At 39.9% G+C, this 7,266-nt stretch overlaps 1 pseudogene; it reads left to right on the top strand.

Moving 5' to 3' along the window:
* Positions 1-6,315: 6,315 nt before the first annotated feature.
* On the top strand, positions 6,316-6,972 carry LOC147364473 (peptidyl-prolyl cis-trans isomerase A pseudogene; annotated as a pseudogene).
* Positions 6,973-7,266: the final 294 nt, after the last annotated feature.

The raw sequence follows: 7,266 nt of genomic DNA, 5'->3' as shown, positions 1-7,266 counted from the left end.
TTCAGTCACTCAGTCATGTCTGACTCTTTGTGAACCCATGGACTGCAGCATGCCAGGCTTCCCTAACCAACACCAACTCCTGGAGTTTGCTCAAACTCATGTACATCACATCGGTGATGCCATCCAACCATCTTATTATCTGTCATCCCCTTCTCCTCCTGCCTTCAATATTTCCCAGCAACAGGATCTTTTCCAATGAGTCAGTTCTTTGTATCAGGTGGCCAAAGCTGGAGCTTCAGCCTCAACATCAGTCCTTGCAATGAATATTCAGGGTTGACTTCCTTTAGGATTGACTGGTTTGATCTCCTTGTTGTCCAAGGGACTCTCAAGAGTCTTTTCCAACACCACAGTTCAAAAGCATCAATCCTTCGGCATTCAGCTTTCTTTATAGACCAACTCTCACATCCATACATGACTACTGGAAAAACCATAGCTTTGACTATATGGACCTTTGTCAGTAAAGTAATGTCTGCTTTCTTTTTCTAACTTATTTATTTTTTAATTGAAAAATAATTGCTTTATAGAATTTTGCTGTTTTCTGTCAAATATCTCTGCTTTTTAATATGCTATCTAGGTTGGTCATAACTTTTCTTCCAAGGAGCAAGAGTCTTTTAATTTCATGGCTGTAGTCACCATCTGCAGTGATTTTGGAGCCCAAGAAAATAAAGTCTCTCACTATTTCCATTGTTTCCCCATTTATTTGCCATGAAGTGATAGAACCGGATGCCATGATCTTAGTTTTCTGAATGTTGAGCTTTAAGCCAACTTTTTCACTCTCCTCTTTCACTTTCATCAGGAGGCTTTTTAGTTCCTCTTCACTTTCTGCCATAAGGGTGGTGTCATCTGCATATCTGAGGTTATTGATATTTCTCCCTGCAATCTTGATTCCAGCTTGTGCTTCATCTATTCTAGCATTTCGCATGATGTACTCTGCATTTAAGTTAACTAAGCAAGGTGACACTATACAGCCTTGACGTACTCCTTTCCCGACTTGGAACTAGTCCACTGTTCCATGTCCTGTTCTAACTGTTGCTTCTTAACCTGCATACAGATTTCTCAGGAGGCAGGTAGTGTGGTCTGGTATTCCCATCTCTTTGAGAATTTTCCACAGTTTGTTGTGATTCACACAGTCAAAGGCTTTGGCATAGTCAATAAAGCAGAAGTAGATGTCTTTCTGGATTTTTTTTGCGTTTTCCTATGATCCAACAGATGTTGGCAATTTGATCTCTGGTTCCTCTGCCTTTTCTAAATCCAGCTTGAACATCTGGAAGTTCTTGATTCATGTACTAATGAAGCCTAGCTTGGAGAATTTTGAGCATTACTTTGCTAGCGTGTGAGATGAGTGCAATTGTCCTACCCTCTTAGGCAGAGTCAGATGTCACATTCCTCATAGTCAAGTGATTACATGTACAAGTCTTTATTTCATTTGCCCTGTTGTGTTGTATTTTCATGTTACCATCAAGATAATTCAGTGCACATCACTGTGAGCTTCATTAGGACAGGGACTGTGTCTCAGACATCTTTGCATTCCCAGTGCTTAGCACAGTGCCAACACATGGTAGGTGCTCAACAAATACTTGTTGAACACAAGTAGTCTTTGTTCTCTAGCCCTGGAAATGACTTTTCCTTTCGTTCCCATTGTTTCCAAAACAATGGTTTGGGCTCCTTGTTCTTGTTTATCCTGCTACCTACAAAGTCCAATCTTTACCCTGGCTTACTTCCCCATGTATTTCTGGGGATGGAGGGAAGTTCTGAAGGATATATTTCTCATAGCCTGAGGGATATAACAGCCAGGGGCTATCTGGTTGTCACCTGTCACATAGATCTGAAATACTACTCTAGGCTTTTCTGTGGGTCATTGTTTGGCATGGTCAGCTTCTTCAGGCCACTTGAGAACCCTCGGTACCAATTTTACTAAGTGAGAACACTGACTCTCTTTTAATTCTCAACACATACTGTTAGGCAAACTATCTTGGTCAGCAGACAAAGTATCAAAAGGGAATTACAAAATACCAAAGGGGAATTACAAAAACAAGGAAGACCCATAAAACCTTATGTGAGCCATCACTGCTCCAAAGTCCATGAAGTCTCAAACTGTCCTTTTCAAGCAGGATCTGCACTTTACCTTTGCATTACTAAAGACATGGTAAAATGTTAAAGTTCCCAGACCAAAGGAAAAAGAAAGAGATTGTACAGATATTATTCATGACAGCTTTGTACTGTGGAATGTGCTTAATAAAAAACAAAAAGTTTGACCTTTGTCCAATAAATTGCTAAGTAATGTCAATAAATCAAGTATGAGTATTATGCAGTACACCTGAAAAAAAAAAAGAAAAAGAAAGAGAACAGTCTTCGGGTCTTTCACAGTATAAAACCTCTGCCTCTGAAAAACAGAAAACTGCTACTATCTTTGAAATAAAAAATTTCACTAATCATCGAGCTTTCACAAACATTGTATTCTAGGTTCAGAGTATTGCTCTAGTGAAATGAATAAATCTATGAAAGAATAAACCAAAAATATCTACACAATGTGATTAAGGTTTTAGGAAAGAGACACTAGAGAAGAAATCATTTAAACCTACAAAGAATGGAGAAACTCATTCCAAGAGAAAGAATATAGAGCATAGGTTAGAACCCAGCAAACAGAAACTTTATGACACTTTCTAGGAAAATTATGGAGGAATCCAAGTTTATCAATTAGGAGAAGTCAGACTGGAAGGTTAAGTAAGACCCCTTCCAATACTAAAATCCACTCCACCTACAAGGGAAGTGACTTGAATTAAAATGTGCATTTAAAGTGATAAGCAATGGCAAACCTTTCAAGGTTTTTGCTTAGTCTCCTATCACTTTGTGGGTTGCTAACTTTTGGTAGGAATGGTTGCAGTGAACCATGTCATCAGATTACAAAAATGATGAAAGGGAAAAAAATGCCACAACATTAACAGTACCTGCCTATTGATGATGAAATTTTGATCGAATTGTTTTTGTTGTTTCATGTTTAGTGCTGCTTCTTTATACATTTCTGCATGATATCCCAAAAATTTTTGCAAGAAGCATTTACCATTTCAAGATAAATCTAAGGAAAATATTGCTATAGCATTCATAATTTTTAAAACAAACTCTAAGGAAAATCCTGAATAACAGTCAAATTAAAAGAAAGAGTCCTCATTGAGCAAACTTAACCCTCTCTAATGGCACATTTACTAAGAAGGTAATTCAGCCCCTAAAAGCATTACCTCTCAAAAACTGCAGAGAATGGCAATGACCAAGTCAGTATTAAATACAAAAAGTTGTATCACCTATGCCCAAGCCACTTTATCTTGATGAGTATACAGAGGCATAAGTATTCCTTTGTCCTCAGCAAGAGCCAGAGACAAGCAGAATGGCATGAGGAGTTTCACTTCTTTCTAGAAACACATTTTTCTAGGAGCTAAATCCTAGTGGCAAAGAGCAAGTAACCTTACTCATAGGCTAGTTACTTAGAGTACCTAAAAAAGAAATCGTATTGGAGATTCCAAACAACTGAAGCCCACACTAGAGGAGGAATGAACAAGTTCAAAATGACATGCTTCTCAGAAAGAAAGTTTTCAAAAAGATAAGAAAGAAGTAAGCTATAGAGTTAGAATATGCCCTGGTCTACAGGGTGAAAGAAATCCCTCAAGGACTTGGGAATCATAATCAAGATTAATGCTGGACATACATGGAAAGCATGTGGCATCATTTGGAAGATGGAAGCATCAACATGAAATACCTGAATGAGCCTAAAGGTGAGAAAGTAATGCCTGGAAAGGAGACGATAATGGAGGAGCCACATGACCCTTCCAAGTGAACACATAGAGAAGGCAAAGGTCGATGGTGAGATGAGAAGAGCTGCCAGTGGGATGAACTGGATGAAGGATGAAGTGAGCACAGGGACAGAGGAAAGGAGCATCAAATGAAGAGGTTGCTATACCATACACAACCTTTTCTGTAAAGCGACTCAGCCACTGGCCAATAATCCTTCAGGACAGAGAAGAAATTATCTGCCAGTTTTGAGCTTTGTGACTGTCATAATTCATAGCTAAGGTCCCAGCTTTTGACTAGGTGCTCCAAGATCAGCACACTTCAATATAGACACTGAAAGAAATTTTGAAATAAAATAAGTCAGTGGATTCAGGCCACATGTCTGAGTCTTAAAGCAAAAAGGAGTACCAAGTATTCATGGAAACATTGGCTTAAGAAACACAGGTTAGTGATCCAAAGGGTTTTCTAGGTCAAAGGAGGGGTCACACTAGGACTTTGGGCTTAGTCGCTATAGAATTAATTGCTCTGTCCTGGATGTCCAAACTGATGGCAAATCCATGAAAAAAATTAAGGGAATCCCAATAATACAGAGAGAACTGAAAAAGAAGTCTGCAAATAGAATGTAGAAAGCAAAGGGAGAACTCATACAGTTTCTTATTACCTGCAGATAAGAGCAAAAGAGGCTGATGAGCCCTGGAATGTTGAAAAAAGCTGGACTTCACCAAATATAAAACAAAGTCCACACTGCAGCTACATAGAGGCTCACAAGACAAATAAAAGTTCTCTTTTCTTTTATTTGACTTTATATCCTCAAATGACATTTATAATCTATTCCACTTATAGATTATTGTATCTATTATTATAATAAATTCCACTTTAGTTCCACTAAAGTAATTCATTCTAGATCACATATGAAATAACACATGCAAAAGAAGTTACATAACAATATACATTGAGAAAGTAGGAATAATGCCTGGTCCATAACTGGTATTCAATAGATAGCTTGTAGTCATTCACTTGGAGCTTCCTCCAACCAGTCCATTCTAAATGAGATCAGCCCTGGGTGTTCTTTGGAAGGAATGATGCTAAAGCTGAAACTCCAGTACTTTGGCCACCTCATGCAAAGAGTTGACTCATTGGAAAAGACCCTGATGCTGGGAGGGATTGGGGGCAGGAGGAAAAGGGGACAACAGAGGATGAGATGGCTGGATGGCATCACCGACTCGATGGACGTAAGTTTGAGTGAACTCCAGGAGTTGGTGATGGATAGGGAGGCCTGGTGTGCTGCAATTCATGGGGTCGCAAAGAGTCAGACACAACTGAGTGACTGAACTGAACTGAACTGACGTGGCACTAGTAAGGAGCCTGCCTGACAATTCAGGAGATGTAAAGAGATACAGGTTCCATCCCTGGGTTGGGAAGATCCCCTGGAGGAAGGCACAGCAAACCATTCCATTATTCTTACCTGGCCCTGGAGGAGGGTACAGCAAACCACTCCATTATTCTTACCTGGAGCCCTTGGACAGAGAAGCCTGGCAGGCTATAATCCATAGGGTCACAAGGAGTTGGACATAAATGAAGCGACTCAGCACCCACACACACATTCACTTATTTACTCATTTATTCAATATTTATTGACTGTATACTATATGCAAGGCACTATTCTAGACACTGAGGATTCAGCATTAAAAAAAAAAAAAAATAGACAAGGCTCTCATGAAGCTTCCATTCCAGTGGGGGAGACTGGAATGGAATTAAATACACAAATAATACATGTAACAAAGGCAGAGCATGAGTGCCATGAAGAAAAAGAACATTAAGGACACAGAGAACACCTAGGAGTCTCTTTGGGGCTTCTCTGGTGGCTTAGATGATAAAGAATCTGCCAGCAATGTGGGAGATCCAGGTTCAATCCTTGAGTCAGGAAGATCCCCTCGAGAAGGGAATGGCTACCCACTCCAGTATTCTTGCCTGGAGAATTCCATGGACAGAGGAGCCTGGTGGGCTACAGTCCATAGTGTCGCAAAGAGTCAGACACAACTGAGCAACTAACACTTTCACTCTTTTCAGAGGTCTCTTTAGATAGGGCAATTGGGGAGGTCTCTCTGGGGAGATGGCATTCAAGCAGAGACCTGGAAGTGAGGAAATATAAGGAAGCATCATGCAGAAACAGGGCAAATGCAAGGTCTTGAGTAAAGGACCAGTAAGGAGATGAGTGAGGCTGCATCACAGTGAGGGAGGAAAGAAGGATGGGAAACCAGCGGGAGAGAGAGGTGAGTGCCAGATGAGTGCCAAAGTCATGAGAAGGACTTCGGATAGTATTTCAAATGTAGGAGGAAGCCATATGAGGGTCCTAAGCAGGAAAGCCACATGATCTGATTTCTATATTAAAATAACCACTTTGACAGGTTTGTAGGGAGTGAACTGTGGAGGGTGTGAGAGAAAGAGTAGAAGCAGGGAGAAAGCTGGATCAAGAAATGCAAGGAGGACCTCGCAGATGCAGCTGCCTGGAGTCTCACCCACTGCCCAACCATGGTCAACCCCACCTGGTCTTGGACATTGCCAACAAGCCCTTGGGTCACTTCTCTCTCAAGCTGTTTGTAGACAAAGCTCCAAAGACAGCAGAAAACTTCTGAACTCTGAGAACTAGGGAGGAAAGATCTGACATAAAGTTTTCTGCTTCCACAGAATAATTCCAGGATTTATATATGTGCAGGATGGTGACTTCACAAAACATAATGGCTCTGATGGCTAGTCCATCTTTGGAAAGAAATTTGATGACAAGAATTTCATCCTGTAGCACACAGGTCCTAGCATCTTGTCCATGATCAATGCTGGAGCCAACATAAATGGTTCCCAGTTTTTCGTCTACAGTATGCCAACACTGAGTGTTTGGATGGCAAGTATGTGGTCTTTGGCAAGGCGAAAGAGGGCATGAATACTGTAGAAGCCACAGAGTGCTGCAGTTCAAGAATGGCAAGACCAGCAAGAAGATCAAAATTTCTGACTGTGGACAAATCTAATAAATCTGACTTGTATTTAACCACCAGACCATTTCCTCTGTAGCTCAGGAGAGCATCCCATCATCCACATCTTCTTGAAATAACTTTTATAATTTTTGTACTCCCACTGCTGTTCTTTGGGTTCCATATTTTCCTTATCCCCCTCCAAATTTAGCTGGATTGCAAAGTTAAGTTTATGACTATGAAAAAACTAAACAAAAAAAGGAATGAGAAGAAAATGATAGCTACGGAGATGAAATAGAAGGTATCTCCCATTACTCCAAAGAGAGGGTCCCCAAAAAGTATTTTAGCCAACTTGAATATATAATTTCAAGAATGTTAATTTGTCAAATTTCTACTTAAAGAAAGCTAGTGTTTTAATTTCATTCACATATATATTTAAATTATATCTACAGAATCAATCTAAAAATTCCAATTTATCAATCAAGTATTTCTTCTTTACCAATCTCATATAAATGAA

The sequence above is a fragment of the Bos grunniens genome, chromosome 10 (assembly GCF_055505025.1).
Source record: "Bos grunniens cultivar Pamir isolate PY7600 chromosome 10, Bosgru_T2T1.0, whole genome shotgun sequence".
Taxonomy (NCBI): domain Eukaryota; kingdom Metazoa; phylum Chordata; class Mammalia; order Artiodactyla; family Bovidae; genus Bos; species Bos grunniens.
The sequence above is the reverse complement of the archived record's forward strand: the minus strand, read 5'-3'. Positions and strand labels throughout refer to the sequence as shown.